Below are 19,527 nucleotides of genomic sequence, written 5' to 3'. Positions count from 1 at the left end.
ACACAGCTCTGTCACTTTCAGTCTGTCTGTACAGACCTCCAGGTCTCTAGGGTTGGTACTGGGAATAAAGGCATGTGTCACCATGCTTGGCTCTGTTCCCTAGTGTGACCCTGCCTGCTAAGTTATAAGATTAAGGGCATGTGCTATCACTGCCTGACTTCTTTGTTTACTTCAAATGGCTTGCTATTTCCTCTGATCTGCAGGCAAACTTTATTAAAGAACAAATAAAATATCATCACATTTCAGCACAAATAAAATATCAGCACACTTTAATGGTTATAGGTATTTGTAGAAGAATTCAGCAGCATCAGTTGTCTATATTTGCTAACTGTATACACTAAGGAAAGCAGTAATATAAAAATGTATAGAAAAGTTGGAAGAGCACTCTAAGTGAGATTGTTGTGTTTTCAACAGCCTGATTTTGTGTTTATTCTGGATGACTATAAGGGCCAGAGAATGTCTAACATAAATTCTACATCCTTAATCTAGCATTCCAATGTTCTCATCAAATAAGTGTACTGTTACAGACACATGGCCTGGATTAATGCTTATAAACAAAGCTCTGGAATAAAGTTTACTTTGAATACAGCTATAGCTTCTGCTATTTAAATATTCTACAGCCTAGAAGAGATGTTAAATCACTTTGGGCTCCATTATCCTAATCACAAAATTGAAATAGTGATTTATTTTATAGGGTTACTAAGGCACATAGAGTAGTTGATAAAAACCACGATTAAAATAATTATTGTAAAATGTTGGCTGCTATGGCTATGGTTATGGGAGTAGTAAAAACTTATAAGAATAAGTTGATAAAGCCTGACTCCTTTGTACTGACTGTTTAATGTGAGAGTTGGCAGCTGGATAGGTTTTTCCCATCCTGAGAAAAAGTAATGATGTACATTGCTTTGGTCATTTATAAAGTCATGTGTGTGTGTGTGTGTGTGTGTGTGTGTGTGTGTGTGTGTGTTAATTTAAATATAATTGGTTCCCATAAGCTTATAGGGAGTGTCACATATTAGGAGATGTGGCTCTGTTGGAGTAGAAATGGCCTTTTTGGAGGAAATGTGTCACTGTGGGGGTAGGCTTTGAATTTTCCTATGCTCAAGATACTGCCCAATGCCAGAGTCCACTTCCTGTTGCCTTCTGACCAAGATGTGTACATCTCCATGTCTGCCTGGATGCTACCATGATTCCCACCATGATGATAATGGACTGAACCTCTAAAACTCTAAGTCAGTACTCCAGTTAAATGTTTTCCTTATAAGAGTTACCATAGTCATGGTGTATCTTCACAGCAATAGAAAATGCTAATTAAGACAGAAGTTGGTACTAGGAACTGGAGTATTGTTATGATAGGCCTGAGCATGCTTTTGTTTGAAGGAGTATGAACCATGGGACTGTGGATTAGAAATGCATTAGAATGCTTTAAGCACTGGTTAATGGGCCATACTAGTTGGAGGATGGAAGACAGTGGTGTTGAGTGTGATTTGATGAACTGTGGGGGCTACCTCAAGAGGTTTCAAAGGAGAAGAATTTTAGTATGTTACCTAGAGATGTTCTTATGATATTTTGGTGAAGAATATGGCTATTTTTGTCTTTGTATGAAGAGTCTGCCTGAGGCTAAAGTGGAGAGTTTCAGATTAATTCTGCTGGCAGAGGAAATCTCAAAACAGCATAGTATGGACTCTGTTGTGTGGTTATTAGTGTTAACTCTGATGAAGATTTATAATGAAAAGTAGTAAGCTGAGCAAATAAAAATACAAAATATACAGACTGAAAAAAGGGGCACAAGGAAGTAGAATAGAGATAAATCCCATGTCCAAGGAGATAAACAGATTAAGAAATTGAATAACGGGAGTGATGAACTCAGGGCAAGATCTCACCCATATAAAATTCCAACTTATGAAAAGGAGTAAAAGAAAAACTTAGAGCCTGGTGTGGTGGTACACATGTTTAATCCCAGCACCCAGAAAGCAGAGGCTGGAAGATCTCTGAGTTTGAGGCCATCCTGGTCTACAGAGTAAGTTTCCAGACAGCCAAGTTTAGGCAGTGAAAGATGAAGGTGGTGAAGATATAACTTAATGAGTGGTCTATGTTCCAGCCTCAGAAAGCAGCAGAACTTGGTGGCTTCAGATACATGATTCTGGCCTTTAAGTATAGAAAAAAGCAGGTTGTTGAATAGGCCTCTATGCATAAGGAAAGCCCCTGAAGCCAGGCATATATCAGGGATGTTTATGAATGGAGGCCCAGAGAAGCCATTGTGTGAAGCTGTGAAGTTGAAGTTTGGATTACCTTGGAGACCCCAAGATGTTAGAGATACCAGAGTCATGGGATATCTGCAGAGGAAAGTTGCTAACAGGGAGTGGAACCAGCCCAAGAGAAAAAAAGTGTTGCAGTCAGTAGAACTGAATGGAGTTGGAGATCTAAAGAGCATTTTGACATCAGATGCAGAGTTTGGAGTTTGCTGGTTTTTGATCTTGCTTTGGTCCAGTATATCATTACTAGGCTGCTTTACCTATGTTTTAGAATGGTAATGTCTACCTTGTATCATTATATGTTAGAAGTATATGGTCTTTTTTATTTTTGTTTTTACAGGGGATTATAGTTAAGAGATTGCATGATACTCAGAAGAGACTTTGCAATTTCAACTTTTAAATATTGTTGAGACTATGATAAACTATGGGGACTTTTAAAGTTGGACTGAATGCATTTTTGCATTATGATATTGTTAAAAGCTTATTTGGGCCAGGGAATGGGATGCAATAGTTTAAATGTAATTTGCCCCCTTAAGCCCATAGAGAGTGTCACTATTAGGAAGTTTGACTTTGTTAGAGTAGGTATGGCTTTGCTGGAGGAAGTGTTTCACTGTGGGGATGGGCTTTGAGGTTTCCTATGTTTAAGATACTACCCAATATAGAAGTCTTCCTTTTGCCTTCTAATCAAGATGTAGCCAGCACCATGTCTGCTTGTATGCTGCTATGATCCCCCCCATGATGATAATGGACTGTACCTCTGAAACTATAAGTGAACTACCCCAGTTAAATGTTTTCCTTATAAGAGTTGCTATGGTCATAGTATCTCTTCACAACAATAGAAACCCTAATTAAGACAGTGATAAATTACTGAATTTCTATTACTTATTTGATATGAATATGTGTGCCAGTGTGTGTTTGTGTGTATCATGTGCATGCAGGTACATATAGAAGCCAGAAAGGGACACTGGAGTTACAGGTATCTGTCACTATCTGTGCATTTGTTATGAACCAAACCCTGGTCTTCTGTAATAGCAGCAAATGCTTATAACCACTGTTCAACTTCCCTAGCTCTGGACTTTTTATTGGTTTTGAAATTTTTAACAAATGGATACAGGCTTTTGATGATGTAAACATATGCATTTATTGAATCAGATTGTTAGTGAAGAAGTTATGCTGTGTGTATTCATGTGTGTGTATGTGTGATTGTGTATGGAAGAGAGAGAGAGAGAGAGAGAGAGAGAGAGAGAGAGAGAGAGAGAGATTTCTTGGTATTCCTGTGTCCACATGAAAGATCCAGTCTCTAATAATAACTTTCAGTCTCATTATAGTTGAGTTACTTAATATGCGTTGACTTACTTTGTAAAATTAAGTGTTTAACTGCTAAACTGTGTTGGCTTTCCACTATCCTTTGTCAAAAATGATTCAATGAAGACTAAGGAGGTAGATCAGTGGATAAAAGCTCTTCCCATGCCCGCACAGAGACTTGAATTTGAATCTCCAGAACTTACTGAGCAAGACTCAATAGAACCCACAATCATGGTAAGCCTAAGAAGATAAGGTGAGAAGAACAAGGAGAATTTTTGGAAGCTTGAAGGCAAACTAGCTTGACCCATGGAGCACCTAAAAACGTTGAACATTGTAGTGATTTAATAGAGAAACATCCCACAGGCGCATGTATTTGAATACTTTGTCCATTGTTAGTAGCCCTATTTGGGGAAGAGGTAGGCTTTGGTGGGGGAAATATGTCAATGGTGTTGGGCTTTGAGAGTTCATAGCCTTGACCCATTACCAGTTTGTTCTCTGTGGTTCATTTTTGTGGTTAAAGATATGATCTCCCAGCTGCCTTCTATTGCCTCCATGCCTCCATGCCTGCCACTTGCCATCATGCATGCAACATGTAATGATGGATTCCTAACCCCCTGGAGCTATAGGTAAACTAATTCATCCATCTGTGATTTGTCTTGGTCATAGTGTTATTTTTCTAGCAGCAGAAAAGTAAATATTATAGACCTTGATACCCAAGATAAGACTGTTGCTGTGAACAAACTGACTATAATATGCATGCGTGTATGTGTGTGTGTGTGTGTGTGTGTGTGTGTGTGTGTGTATAATGTACATTATAGTGTAGAATACTTGGGTATTTCAGACTAGAAAAACAACTGAATGCTGTTAGGCAGAATATAAAGAATGTTTCTAATATAAGACTGGAAGACAATAAATCTGAGAGCAATATATAATGTGGAGGCACAACTCAAGAGGTTTTATGGAGAACAATATTTGCATTTGGTCTACAGGCTGTTTATGTGATACTTTGTCAAAGAAATCTGGCTGCCTTCTGCTCTTGCCCTAAGAACCTGACTAAGAATAAATTAAAAAGTAATGGACAAATTAGTTTGAATAAAGAAATTTAAAGACAGAATAACCTTGAATCTGTAGCATGTTTGCATACTTACACACATCAACAGTGAAAAAGAACAAATTGGGCAGAAAGAAATACAAAATGTATAGTTTAGAGAGAAAGGGGGCACTAGGAAGCTTAATGTTGCAACCAAGTCACATGCTAAAAGAGTCTGTAATCACTAAAGAGATTAATGTCATTGAAGAGTGGCCTGATGTACACTAGAATAATGAGGAAGGTACTTGCAAGGCAATATTCTGCCCAGATAAGCCTCCAACCTGTGGAAGATAGCCCAAATAGTTTTCTGCTCCTGGAGAACGACTAGATAAAACCTCTGCTGCTAATGTGATTCAAGGAGGCCAGGGTCCATCCAAGTATTCCAAACTGGCAGTTGAACTGTTGGATCTGTGGTGCTGGCTTTAGAGGCATGAAGGATATAAGAGTGAAAGAATCATTGATTTTGTTCCCTCTATGGAACCCCTTCATAAAGGCCTATAGAGGACAAAAGACTTTGAGAGGCTATATTGTCAAGCTATGCAAGCAAAACCTTCATTGCAGTAGAGAACATAAGATGTTTATAATGACAGAACTTTGGGATATCTGCCTCAGAGAGTTATATACAGAGTGGAGACAAACTGAGAGAGAGAGACAAATACGTTGCAGGCAGCAAAGCTGGAGGGCAGAACTATGTAAACCCTTTGAAATTAAGGTCCCAGACACCAGTCATTGAATCACAGGATGTGGTACTTGTTCCATGGGGTTTCAGTGGTGCTTTGACCCACTATTTCCTCACTATGCTCCCATTCCTTTCATTTGGGATGGGAATGCATATTCCTTAACATTGTCTGTTATAAATATGAAATTTGATTACTGATTTTATAGGGGATTATACTTAAGAGACTGCCTTGAATCTCAGAATAGACATTGGACTTTAAAACAATGTTGAGACTCTAAAAGACTATGGGGACTACTAAAGTTTAAGTAAACACATTTTACATTATGACATGGCCATGTACCAATGAGGGCCATGAAATAGAATGTAGTGTTTTAAATAAAAATTGTTCCCATAGGTTCAAGCGTTTAATCATTTGGTCTTCAGTTGGTGGTACTCTTTGAGATGCTAGTACAGCTTTGATGAAAGAAGTATATCACTAGGGGTAGTCTTTGAGTGTTCATAATCTTTCCCTCCTTTCCAGTTTGCTGTCTGTGCTTATTGTTTGCAGATGGAGATGTGTTCTTTCAGCTTCCCTCTTCTGATACCATGCCTGCCACTTGCTGCCTTATCTCCCTGCCATGATGTACATTTTCTTCTGGTACCATATGCCAAAATGAACTCTTTCTTCAATATATTGCCTTGATTATGGCATTTTTTCCTCAGCAACAGAAAAGTGACTAATGCAAACATGGAAGGTGAAATGAATATCCCAAGGTAGCCTCTGACCTCTACATATGCATGGTGGTATGCACATGATCCTCCCCCCGACACACACCATAAATGTAACATTAAAAAATAATTCTATAAATGTCAGACAGCATAAGTTAACTAGCCCAAACCTTATTTAATTATTTGAAAAAATATATTTCATTTTATTTATTTACTTTATGTGCTTGTAAGAGTAGGGACATATGCTATGGTATTTGTGTAGAGGTTAGAGGAAAACTTGTATAAGCTGGTTCTCTCCTTTCTCCATGGGTTCTGGTGAGCAAACTCAGATCTCCAAGTTTACACAGGAAGCCATTTTACCCAATGATCCATCTCTCTGACCCTTTTCATTTCTTTCTAGTCTGGTGTTTCCCAAATTAGAATGAGAAACCTCAAGAGTTCTGACAATGTGAACTAAATCTTCAATTGCATGCCCTCTTAACTAAAAGGTTTTTCTGCTCAGAGGGCCCATCTCCCCAACCAGCAAAGGTTCTACAGACAGTTACTGGGAACTGTATATCAAGGCTGCACTTGATGTTGGAAAGCCAAGATAGAAAATTTTCCAAATGAGTAAGGCATATAATGTTTTCATGGTTGTAAATGCTAGAAAAATACCTAGAAAAAATATTCAGCATTACTGGTGAGTACTAGTATATTTATACACAGATGTCTTTAGAAATACGTTATCAGGGATGAAAAAGAATTGATCTCATGAATGAGATGATGAAGGATTAACATGCTCAGTGCCCAAAGGAAAATACATGTGTAAAGATCTTAGTTTCCCTAGCTTTGAATCTTGTAAGCTTTTTAGGAATTTCAAGATCACTGTGAACTTACCTGTTTCTTACAGTAGGGAATGTTTCACTTTGGAGGAAACAGATATTCAACATTATTTCATGCTGTAAGCTATGTAAAATAATCAATAAGCTTTTATGCAGATTGACTTTTTCTAAGTGAAAATCTCAATGTATGTTATATTTGACATAGCTCAAGCCATATTTCAAGTGTCAGGAACAATCACATAGCAAAGAGAAGTTCTAAATCATGTTAGTGAACAGAGTTTATACACTTAGCAATTATTAGTTGGAAAATCCCAAGAACTATGATAGTAGCTGAAAATTCAGTGGTGAGCAACAATATCTCCTTCCTTAAGATTAGGCATGCTGGGTGGCGGTGGAGTACTCCTTTAATACCAGCACTCAGGAGGCAGAGGCAGGCCAATCTTTGTGAGTTTGAGGCCAGCCAGGGCTACCAAGTGAGTTCCAGGAAAGGTGCAAAGCTACACAGAGAAACCCTGTCTCAAAAAACAAAACAGAACAAAAAAAAAAAAAAAAAGATTAGGCAAAATGGCTTCTGCCAGTATTTACTTTTTTCTTCCTGCAAATCATATAAATGTACTGCTGCTATGTGAAGCTTTCTTATCTCTGGGGGACAATATTTAGTCCTTTTAATTCCCTCTGTCATGAATGTTTGTATAATACAAAGTATCAGTGTCAAAGTGAGGACGAGGAATAGAGTAGAGTCTTTTCCATGTAAATAAAAGAAAATGGACTGAAAAGTACTATAATAGAGCAAGTTTATAGAAATGAACTTGGTTTTTCCAAAAGTCAGAAAAATTCCTGAAATTATGACCAAGCTGAGAACTGAAAAGTGGCTAGAAATAAATCACATAGGGAAAGCAGTGTGTATTTCCGGCAGAGTGGAATCTCACTGAAAATACCATATCATTTATGTCACCATAAGCTAAACACATAAGGATGGTTTATATTAGGATGAAGAAGGGGGAGTACACATGGTTGGGGGACTAGAGGATCCTCTGTAGCATGAGTTTAAGGGGAAAGACAATGAGATAGAGCCCTGGGTACTAATGATATCACTTGTAGGTGGTGAGGAGTCCAGAGGGAGCAGTCAGAAATTCAGCATAAGTACTGGAACTGAATACAACCATATAAGGTTACAGATAAGAGAAAAAAGAACTACAGGGGAGGCTAAGGATGTGTCAAATACAGCAGGATGTCAGTAAGAAGCACATGGCTAAAAAGGCTGAAAAAAACTGTGGTATCTGTTGATGAAGAAGGCATGAGGAGCTGGATTAGGCCAGTGGTGAGCAAAGGGATGGAAACCCCATTGTGGTAGAAGACTAAGTGGAATATGCAGAAGAGAAGTTGTTTTATAGTAAGCTGACTGCTGGGCAGTGCGGGTAATATCCACACAGGAAAAAACTTGTTGTGTGGAAGCTGTTTGGTTTTTAATTTTGTTTTAATCATGCAAACTGGTCCATGTCTACAGCCTACATTTTATTACTCTGTCTCCAGGGTTTTACACCAAAGAGAGGTAATCTTCAGAAAATAAATAGAATTAGTACTTTCAAAGTGCACAAATGGGTGACATGTAGATTAGTGGTAACATGCATGTCTAGCCTGTGAAGACGCTGGGTTTAATCTGTACTACTGGAAAAAAAAAAAAGGAGAAGATATTATGGTAGTTTGAATGAGAATGGTGAGGCATAGGTGCATAGATTTGAATACTTGGTCACCAGGGAGTGGACTATTTGAAAGCATTAGGAAGTATGGCCTTATTGGAAGAAGTGTATCACTGTGGGGTGAGTTTTGAGGTTTCAAAAGGCCCATTCCAAGACCAGAGGTTCTCTCTTCCTGAGATCTGCAGATCAGATGTAGAACTCTCAGCTACTTCTCCAGCACTATATCTGCCTGCATGCTGCCATATTCACCACTATAAAGACAATGGACTAAACCTCTGAAACTCTAAGCAAGCTTCAGTGAAAAGCTGTCCTTTGTAATTGTTGCTGTGGTCATGATGCCTCTTCACAACCATAGAATACTGACTAAGACAGAAGTTAGCATTGGGGGGCAGGGCATTGCTGTAACAGGAATGACCATGCTGCTTGTTGGTGGAATGTGTACTTTTGGATTGGGAAAGCATTCAAATGCTTTAAGCAGGCCTTAATGGGCCTTACTAGTAGGGGCATGGAGGACAGTGGTGCTGAGGGTGATGTGAAATGTAGGAGCCTAGCTCAAAAGGTTTCAAAGAAAAAGAATATTTATAAGCAGCCTAGAGCCATTTTTGTGATGTTTTGGTGAGTAAAATATTTGGCTACTTTCCACCCTTATCCGAAAAATTCTCCTGAGGCTTGAATTGAATAGTTTTGTATTAATAGCATTGGCAGAGGAGATTTCAAGACAGCTAATATTGATTCTGTCCTGTGCTTATTAGTGGTGATTCTTAGGCAGATATACAATGAAAGGAGCAAGATGAACAAGGAAAAATATAAAATGTACAATTTGAGGAGAAAAGGAGCACCAGCAAGTATAATGGTGCTAAGTTCAGAGCTCAAGGAGATAAAAAAGTTTTTCAAAAGCCTGAGTTAAATGGAATAAGGGGAGAAATGATATCAGAGCAAGAACCTATCCAACTAAGCTTCCAACTTATGAAAAGGAGATTTAGAAAAGCTAAAGGAGGAAAAGAAACCATCAAAAAGAGAAATCTGATTCAGATATAATTGAATGAGAGGACCATGTTCCAGCCCCATCAAACAGCAGAACTTGGCAGCTTTGGTCACATAGTTTAGGCTTTAGATTCAAGGGTACAAAAAAAAGTTTGTGGACTCTCCCTCTATGGCTAAAGAAAGCTATTGAGGCCAGTCATGTGTCAAAGATTTCCCTGTATGGAAGGCTAGAGTGACCATTAAGTGAAGTTGTGTAGATGAAACCTGAATTGTGTTGGAGACCTGTCTTAGAGTTTCTATTGTTGTAATAAACACCATGACCAAAGAGCAAGTTGGGGAGGAAAAGATCTTTTTGGCTTATACTTCTGTTCATCATTAGGAATTAAAAGAGGGCAGGAATCTGGTGGCAGGAGTTGATGCAGAAACCATGGAGAAAAGCTACTTACTGACTCGGTTCCCCTGGCTTGCTCAGGCTGCTTTCATATAGAACCCAGGACCACCAATCCAAGGATGGAATAACCCATAATGGGCTGGGCCATCCCCCATCAATTACTAATTTTAAAAGTGCCTTAGAGCTGGATCTTATGAAGGCATCTTCTCAATTGAGGTTCCATCCTTTCAGATAACTCAACTTTGTGTGTCAATTTGACATTAGACTAGCCAGCACAGACCTCAAGATGTTGAAGATGTCAGAGTTTGGGGATGCCTGCCAAGGAAAGCTGAAGGTTAGGTGTAGAACTCTTAGCCCAAAGAGAGAAATGTGTAACAATCAATCAAGTTGAAAGGAGTTGAAGATCTGTATTTTGACATTAGACATGGAGATGGAGAATCTGGAGTTTGCTCAGCTTATTTTCCATCTTCCTTAGTCCAGTATTTCCTCACTATGCTCCCTTTCCTCCCTTTAGAATGGTAATTTACATTCAGTGCCATTGTATGTTGGAAGTATGTGATCTGCTTTTCTTTATTCTGATTTTACAGGAGCTTACAGTTAAGAGAGTGCCATGGATCTTAGTAGAGACTGAACATTTAAACAGTGTTGAGACTGTGATAGACTATGAGGATTTATGAAGTTGGATGAAATGCATTTTGCATTATGATGTGGCCACAAGCCTATGGGGGCCAGGGAGTGCAATGTGTTTGTTTGAATTAGAATGTCCTCATATGCTTGAATACTTAGGCACCAAGGAGTGGCGCTATTTGGAAGGATTAGAAGGTATGGCCTTGTTGGAGGAACTTTGTCACTGTGAGGTGGACTTTGAGGTTTCAAAATCTCATTCCATTCCATGCCCAGAGTCTCTCTTCCTGTTGTCTGAAGGTTAGATGTAGAACATTTGGCTATTTCTCCAGCACTGTGTCTTCCTGCATGTTGCCATGCTCTACATCAGAATGAAAATGGACTAAACCTCTGAAACTGTAAGGAAGCCCAAGTTACGTGCTTTATTTTGTAAGAGTTGTCATGGTTATAGTAGCTCTTCACAGATATAACACTGAGACAGACAGACTGACTGACAGATACACATACACAAATACAAACACACACACATACACACACACACACACACACAGAGAGAGAGAGAGAGAGAGAGAGAGAGAGAGAGAGAGAGAGAGAGAGAGGATGCAATTGACTATTTCTTTTTAAACTTCCTGTCATGTTTCTGGGGGTTTATGGAATGGGTATTGTATCTCAATACACGGAACTAAATCACTATAAGAAGGGCTTAGCATCTACTCTCTCATCTCACTTTCTTTTCCAGCTCAGATATGAACAAAATCATTGGTTTCCTTTTCTTTTCTGTATTTTTGAGACAGGGTCTTACTCTGTATCCCAGGCTGGCCTTGAATTTTCTTTGTAACCCAGACAGGATTCCCAGACAGATTTTCAGCAATCCTTCTGTTTCATTCTCCAAGTGCTGGGATTACAGGTATGTGCCACCCAACCTGGCTAAGCTGTCCATTTTTAACTGACCACCCATTTCATGACAGGCTTAAGTGACAACAGCTGTGCCAACAATGGATTTATTGCAAATTTGCTCACAGGCTTCTCATTTTGTTGATGGATATTGCTCTATTCTCTCACAAATCAGTATATCCAAATGTGGTGATACTGTTCCCCAAAATATTGTGCACCCTAATAAACTTATCTGGGGTCAGAGAACAGAACAGCCACTAGATACAGAGGCAAGAAAATGGTGGCACACACACCTTTATCCTAGCATTCCAAAGGCAGAGATCCATTTGGATCTCTGTGAATTCAAAGCCACACTGGAAACAGTCAGGCGTGGTAACAAGAGCCTTTAATCCCAGGAAGTGATGGCAGAAAGCAGAAAGGTATTTAAGGCATGAGGACCAATGACTGGAGCTGGTTAAGCTTTCAGGTTTTTGAGAAGCAGTTCAGCTGAGATCCATTTGGATAAGGACACAGAAGCTTCCAGTCTGAGGAAACAGGATCATCTGAGGAACTGGTGAGGTGAGGAAGCTATGACTTGTTCTGCTTCTCTGATCTTCCAGTGTTGACCCCAGTACCTGCCTCCAGGTTTGTTTTTATTAATAAGACCTTCTAAAGATTTGTGCTACATCCAGTTACTTCTCTTATTGACCAATATGAAAAGTTGAGGGCAGTCATCTTCAGTGACTAGAGTGGCTCTGAACCATGTGAACCTCCACCATGTCACCAGCTTAGAAGACGTGATGGGAGCACATAACAGATTCATCACTCCACTACCTTGGTCAGAGTGTGCCCTCTGATTTCTTCCCAAGTTCACTCCCAGAACCATGGGGCACTGGAGATTCTTATCAAGAAGAGTTCTTCCAGCAGCTTATATTGTTCTCATTAAATGCTGCAACACAATGGTTCTCCTTCATTTTCATGTGGCTCTTCCATCTGTTTATCATCCTTGGTTTCATGCTGCTCAGACAGAAGGCTTTCAAAAATTATAAAATTTCTTAATATTTCATGTCCTTTGTCATTGTTATGGGAAGGTCACAGGAGGCAGCTTTGTCCCTTGGTGTAGATGAGTTCTCCCAGTGATATCTCCTACATGTTCTGTGGCCTGCAGTGGTGAGGGGCTTGGACCTGCCTAGGCTCTGCTGATTCTCCATGGGAAACCTTGATTTGGGGGATGTGGGGATGCAGGGTGGCTTGGGAGGGAGGGATGGGGGATGGGAGGAGGAAGAAGGTGGAATCTGTGGATGGTATGTGGAGTGAGGATGAAATTTCTTAATAAAGGAAAATGGAAAAAAAAAAAAAGAATATGAGCACACGGATATGTGGTAGAACTTCCTTCCCTTACTTGCAACCTGTAACCACTGCAAAAGACACTAGGTTTACCTTGGGTCTTGGTCATTGACATGGCTTCTGTTTCCCTGGATCAGAGGTCTGTCTGACTCACACAGAACAAGGAAGGACAAACCTGACAGGTGCTTAGAAACCTAGGAGAAGTGTACTATCTGGGATTCCAGTAGGTCTGCACAAACATGGTTAGTCCACATAGGATTCAATAAGCAGCAAGAAAGCAGAAATGAACAGTAAGGATGAAGGGAAAACAATACTGATCTAAATCCATCATAGCATCAACAAAAATGTATTTCAATCATGTAAGACATAGTGGAATATTCTAGAAAACCTCCTGATAACAACTTCCTACAATGACCTTATCTGTTTATTCTGACTTTTCCCCTTTCTCACGCCCACCCCTCCCCTATACCTTATAGATGTCAGCATTCAATCTAGGTGATGGATCATATGTGTTTCAGACAAGGAGCAAATCATTCATGTTATTTTTATTCAATTAAATATGAAATACAGTTATAGAAACCAAAGCTCCATTTATGTTTTGCTACTCTTCACCTGTCGGACCACTTATGCATTTCATTATCAGAACCTTCACCATCTCTACCCTTTAATATTCTTTCTGGAAGGACTGTTTCTTTATTTGACTCCTCATTTCATGCAACAGTTATGACTTCTTGCTCTTGCACAACTAGGAACTTGTTTGCTGTGGAGGCACTTGCAGGGGTAACCGTGATACAACACATATAAATAACATTTCTAAGTAAGAGAACCTTTCCACATTATCTGCTAACTAACTGAACTGGAGTTTCCTAAAGAGAGACAAATATAGAGCAGGAACTGAGGATAAAGAAAGGAAGAAGCAATCAAAGGCCTATATGATAGAATCCAAATCAATATGGAAATTGATATTCACAGACACTTCTTTCAAATATAAATTTTGACTGTTAATTAGAATCTAAGACCCTTACTAAAAAGTCACTTCTCATTCTTTTCTCCATATAAAGAGAGACACTGACTTAATACACTTCTTTGAGGGAGCAGTGACATTAAACACAATCATCTCTCTAATTTCCAGGTGTGATAAACCAGTGAGACTTATCATCACTTCCTTAGAAACTGAGAGAGAAAGGTAAACCAGATAAATGAGAGCTGGTGGGTTTCAGGACCAGTACACAGACACTTCATCCCACATGAAGAGGACATTTCTATGATTTTCACTAGTCAAACTCTTGCCACAATGATCATGAGCCTGACCTTTGTGTGATTGCCTACATAAAGGAGAAATTGCTTCAGTGACCAAAGATGGAAGTTGTTATATTTGCTTTAGGAAAATGAGAAGTGAGCACACACATTTCAGCTTGAAAGCTGCATTCAATAAAAGGTCCTGACAATGCACTAAGAGTCATAAATAGAGCAAGAAATGATTTCCAGGCCTCTCTCTCTCCAACTAGAATGCATGAAAGAGTCTGGAAAATCATCCATTGTAGAGGGAAACAAAGATGCCTCATCCCACATCCTTTCCTATTAAGTGAGAAAATAAAGTGCGCCAACCAAAGAAATCGACAATTTCCCTCCTCAGCAAGCTTAAGGAACATTTTCTGCAGCTCAGTTCACTGATATTAAATGAGGGGAAATTTCAAGAATTCCACCCAAGCACATGATGTTGTCCACAGCAAGTGAGGACACAGAGCGTGTAGCTAAAAGAAGGCCCACTCAGAATAAGCTTGTCAACACCAATTGAAAACTACTCCATCACACTGCTCGCAAACACCTCATTATAAAAAGAGACTCTGCTTTCAGGTGGTTGGTATAAACAAGCACAATGCTTTATCTTTGTGGATTAATGCCTACTTGATAGTTTGTTCAATACTTCAAAGTTAAGGTTTTGTTTGGGATGTAGAAATGTAGAAACCAAGAAATACATGAGTTTGTGCAATAGAGATGTATGAAATATAAATTTAAAAATAATAAGCTAAGCACTAAGGTATATTATATTTTTGTGCCTGAATTATCCAATTTGGGTATTTACATATACTAAAGTCTGTCTCCCACATCACGTTTTGTGCTATATAAATCTGGTACAAGAAGGACCCAGGGTATTAATAATATTATTTATACATTTATTTGCAAGGTTTATCCAGCACAGAGTCTGAAGATAGTTAACTGCCTGTGTTTGGCACATCACCCTCACAATATTTCACAGTAAGCCCTTGGAAATAAGCAAGTCAATGGGGAATTGTTCATGCTCCCCCTCACTCCTCATATCTTGCCTGTGTAGAGAGACAAAGGGACATGAGTTCAATTTAATTAATTTCAATTAGAAAATAAAAGATTAAAGGATAACATCATTCAGATATTTTTCATGTATATTCTAAAGGGTGATAATTCCTATTTGTCAAGTATGTAATGTCATGTTAATATTGAATATATTAGCCTACTAGGACATTGTCCTCTACTGGAATAGATGCTAATTTTATGGTCAGAAAATAAAATATTTAGAGTCTAAACTACAGCAATAGCAAAAAAAAAAACAAAAACCCTGGTTTAGTTTTATTTTATTCATATTTCTATGATAAGGGGAACATACAACTCTTGTGCTTGGCTCTTTATGAGTGTCTATTTCAATTGCCTGGGGCATCAACTCCCATCTCTGCATGATTTTTCAGTAAATACTAAGCTTACTCACAGTACTGTAGTCCTAATAGTGCATCAGAAAAGGGTCATGGAGTGGCTTTGGGATGAAAGTTGTGAGTCTCAGGAATATACCACAGTGGTCTGGCCAGTGTCACATATTTACCACGCAAGGCTATTTCAGAGAGGCTCCCACAGCAAAAGCTTCTTATGGTCAGTAGCACTGAATATTTTTGGTCTGACCCAAGGCTTCTTCTAACTGTGGGATCATGTTCATATGTACTGTTGAAGCGGATGGGATATACTTCCCTCTGGATCACTTATCCTCCATATCATACACGAGTCTATTTTCCAAAATGGCAGAGACATGAGCTTGTCCAATGAAACCAGTTTTGTGGGTTAGCCTTCTGAGACCGTGACAAAATACATCAGCAAAGTATGCTTAAAGCACGAATTATTTACTTTGGCTCATAGTCTCAGACCATGGCTGTTTAACCTCACTTCGTTGGGTCAGAGAGATGGTTGAACTTTATGGAAGGCAGTGTGTGGTAGCTCGAAGGTCTTCATTGTGTCTGGAAAGAGAAGGGGGAAGAGGAGGGGGAGGAAAGAGGGGAGTCAAAAATGAACAAGTTATAGGCATAATACATGCTTGTAGTGCATGTCCCTCGTGACCTTACTCATTGTCATTACAGCCCATTCAGTTAACTCATCTGTGAGTTAGTCCACATATGTGTTTACCAAACTCATCCTCCAATTGCCTTTCAATAATACCTTTACTGGAAGTAAGGCTTCAATATGTGAAGCTTCTGGGAGACATTTCACATCCAAACTATAACAAGGAATGAATTCTCCTAAGCGAAGATAATTTCCTTCCTGGGACTCTCTTGCCAAGATACACATGCCACAGGGTTTTGCTGCCATGTTATAGGGGGCTGGGTGTGTTGGTCTTATCCTCAAAGAACAAAATACTTTTCCTCTTTCCATCCAGTAACTAAAAACCCTGCAGACTCTGTACCGCTCACTTCATGGGTCTCTACACCCACAACCTGTGAACATAGCTCTTTAGAAACTGGCAATACTACAACTTTTCAGCAGTGGCCCCCAGTTTGCGTGGCTTTTTCTGACCAATGCCAAATGATCTGGTGCAAATTTTTGTTCAATCCCTGAATTCATTCTTCACTGGCAAACTTCAAACTGTATGGTTGCCTGTATGTGCACTCTTTATGTTCTGCAGGGATATCACAAGGTCAGCAGAGTTCTTTTTTCAGCTATGCTCTATTTGAAAGTACTGCTTGCAATCCTGACTATCTCCAGGCTTGCCTCTCTGTCCACCTCTTCCCTGGAAAATGGTCTCTAGCAGCATGACAGAAGTCACTTGGAGGAAAATTAGCTTCCTTTTCATTTAGTTCAGGAGCTCAACCCAAGTAATGGTGTCACCCACAGTTACCATGGCTTTTCCTTCCCCATTTCAGCTTCTCTGAACACACCCTTATCACATACCCAGAATTGTACCCCCTAGATGAATCATAATTCCATCAAGGTGGCAATCAAGATTGACCCTCACTAATACAAATTACAGACTCCATAATCAACTCCTCCTTTGTTCTTAGACAACTCTTTAAATCTCCTTGAACTTCATATTTCTTAAGGAATGATCCATACAGTGTCCTCTGGAGCTGCGAAGCAATAAAGCTAAGAAAGTTTGATAGCGTTTTGGAGGCAGAATAGTATAGAAACAGCATTTTGTAGCATTTATTTTAAAAGAGAATTTGAAAAGCTTATCAGAAAGAAGGACACATTCAATTTCACTTGACAAAAAATTTAACTACCTTAAGTAATTTCAAAATAAAAGTATAGTATAAACTGTCTCTCCTTAAATGGATATCATTATGAACATAAAAACTGGTCAAGATGAACTCTTAGTGTTCACATCCCTTTAGCTCATAGGTTACCTGTATTATTTCTGCTTTTAAGAGCCACATATATTTTATATATTTTAATGATAAAACTACTATGTGGAAATTAATTAATGTCAAAATAAAAATAAAATAATTATTAGGTGTGTAACTATTATTGAATTTGTCCAATCTTCACTTCTATGTTATTTGATGTTATTAACAGTATTTTATTAATTTAGCAATAAAGATGTTCTGACTTCATATTGTAGATTCAAAAACCATAGCTCCCATCTTAAAAGGAATGAAAGATAGTTTGTCCTAAAGTCATTTCTAGTGACCATAGCTCCACAGCACAGATTTAGGATATCCCAAATTTAGGTTACCCCCAAATGTTTCAATGTGGAAGCAGTTTCATGAAGTTTTATAACTTTACAGGGCAAAGAAAGTCATTAATCAAGAAAAAATCATTGATAGGTACATAGAGAGGTGGTTAGAGCCAGATCGGGGAAGCTTTTCTATAGGCCCAAGAGGCTATCTGACAACATTCTTGCCTTTTGAGATGGTAGAAGCTACTAGTTTCTTAAGTTAATAGATTCCAAAAGATTTTTTACTGTGCTAGTTCAGACACAGAGGTGGACAAGGAATGGCTTATCCAGAAGGCTAGAACTAGCCTAAGAGAATCTTATCAGTCCCTACACCTGCAGCATTCCAACCTCCTCACACTACTGCAGCACTGCAGCCTCTCCACAGTACTGCAGCACTCCAGCCTCTCCACAGTACTGCAGCACTCCAGCCTCTCCACAGTACTGCAGCACTCCAGCCTCTCCACACTACTGCAGCACTCCAGCCTCTCCTCACACTACTGCAGCACTGCAGCCTCTCCACAGTACTGCAGCACTCCAGCCTCTCCTCAGTACTGCAGCACTCCAGCCTCTCCTCACACTACTGCAGCACTGCAGCCTCTCCACAGTACTGCAGCACTGCAGCCTCCTCACACTACTGCAGCACTCCAGCCTCTCCACAGTACTGCAGCACTCCAGCCTCCTCACACTACTGCAGCACTGCAGCCTCCTCATACTACTGCAGCACTGCAGCCTCTCCACAGTACTGCAGCACTGCAGCCTCCTCACACTACTGCAGCACTCCAGCCTCTCCACAGTACTGCAGCACTCCAGCCTCTCCACAGTACTGCAGCACTCCAGCCTCTCCACAGTACTGCAGCACTGCAGCCTCCTCACACTACTGCAGCACTCCAGCCTCCTCACAGTACTGCAGCACTCCAGCCTCCTCACAGTACTGCAGCACTCCAGCCTCCCCACAGTACTGCAGCACTCCAGCCTCTCCACAGTACTGCAGCACTCCAGCCTCCTCACAGTACTGCAGCACTCCAGCCTCTCCACAGTACTGCAGCACTCCAGCCTCTCCACAGTAGTGCAGCACTCCAGGCTCCTCACAGTACTGCAGCACTCCAGCCTCTCCACAGTACTGCAGCACTCCAGCCTCCTCACAGTACTGCAGCACTCCAGCCTCCTCACAGTACTGCAGCACTCCAGCCTCCTCACAGTACTGCAGCACTCCAGCCTCTCCACAGTACTGCAGCACTCCAGCCTCCTCACAGTAATGCAGCACTCCAGCCTCCTCACAGTAGTGCAGCACTCCAACCTCTCCACAGTAATGCAGCACTCCAGCCTCCTCACAGTAGTGCAGCACTCCAGCCTCTCCACAGTACTGCAGCACTCCAGCCTCCTCACAGTACTGCAGCACTGCAGCCTCCTCACAGTACTGCAGCACTCCAGCCTCTCCACACTACTGCAGCACTCCAGCCTCTCCACAGTACTGCAGCACTCCAGCCTCCTCACAGTACTGCAGCACTCCAGCCTCCTCACAGTACTGCAGCACTCCAGCCTCCTCACAGTACTGCAGCACTCCAGCCTCTCCACAGTACTGCAGCACTCCAGCCTCCTCACAGTAATGCAGCACTCCAGCCTCCTCACAGTAGTGCAGCACTCCAACCTCTCCACAGTAATGCAGCACTCCAGCCTCCTCACAGTAGTGCAGCACTCCAGCCTCTCCACAGTACTGCAGCACTCCAGCCTCCTCACAGTACTGCAGCACTGCAGCCTCCTCACAGTACTGCAGCACTCCAGCCTCTCCACACTACTGC

Source organism: Onychomys torridus, chromosome 5 (assembly GCF_903995425.1).
Source record: "Onychomys torridus chromosome 5, mOncTor1.1, whole genome shotgun sequence".
Classification (NCBI taxonomy): domain Eukaryota; kingdom Metazoa; phylum Chordata; class Mammalia; order Rodentia; family Cricetidae; genus Onychomys; species Onychomys torridus.
This window is presented reverse-complemented; position numbering follows the sequence as displayed.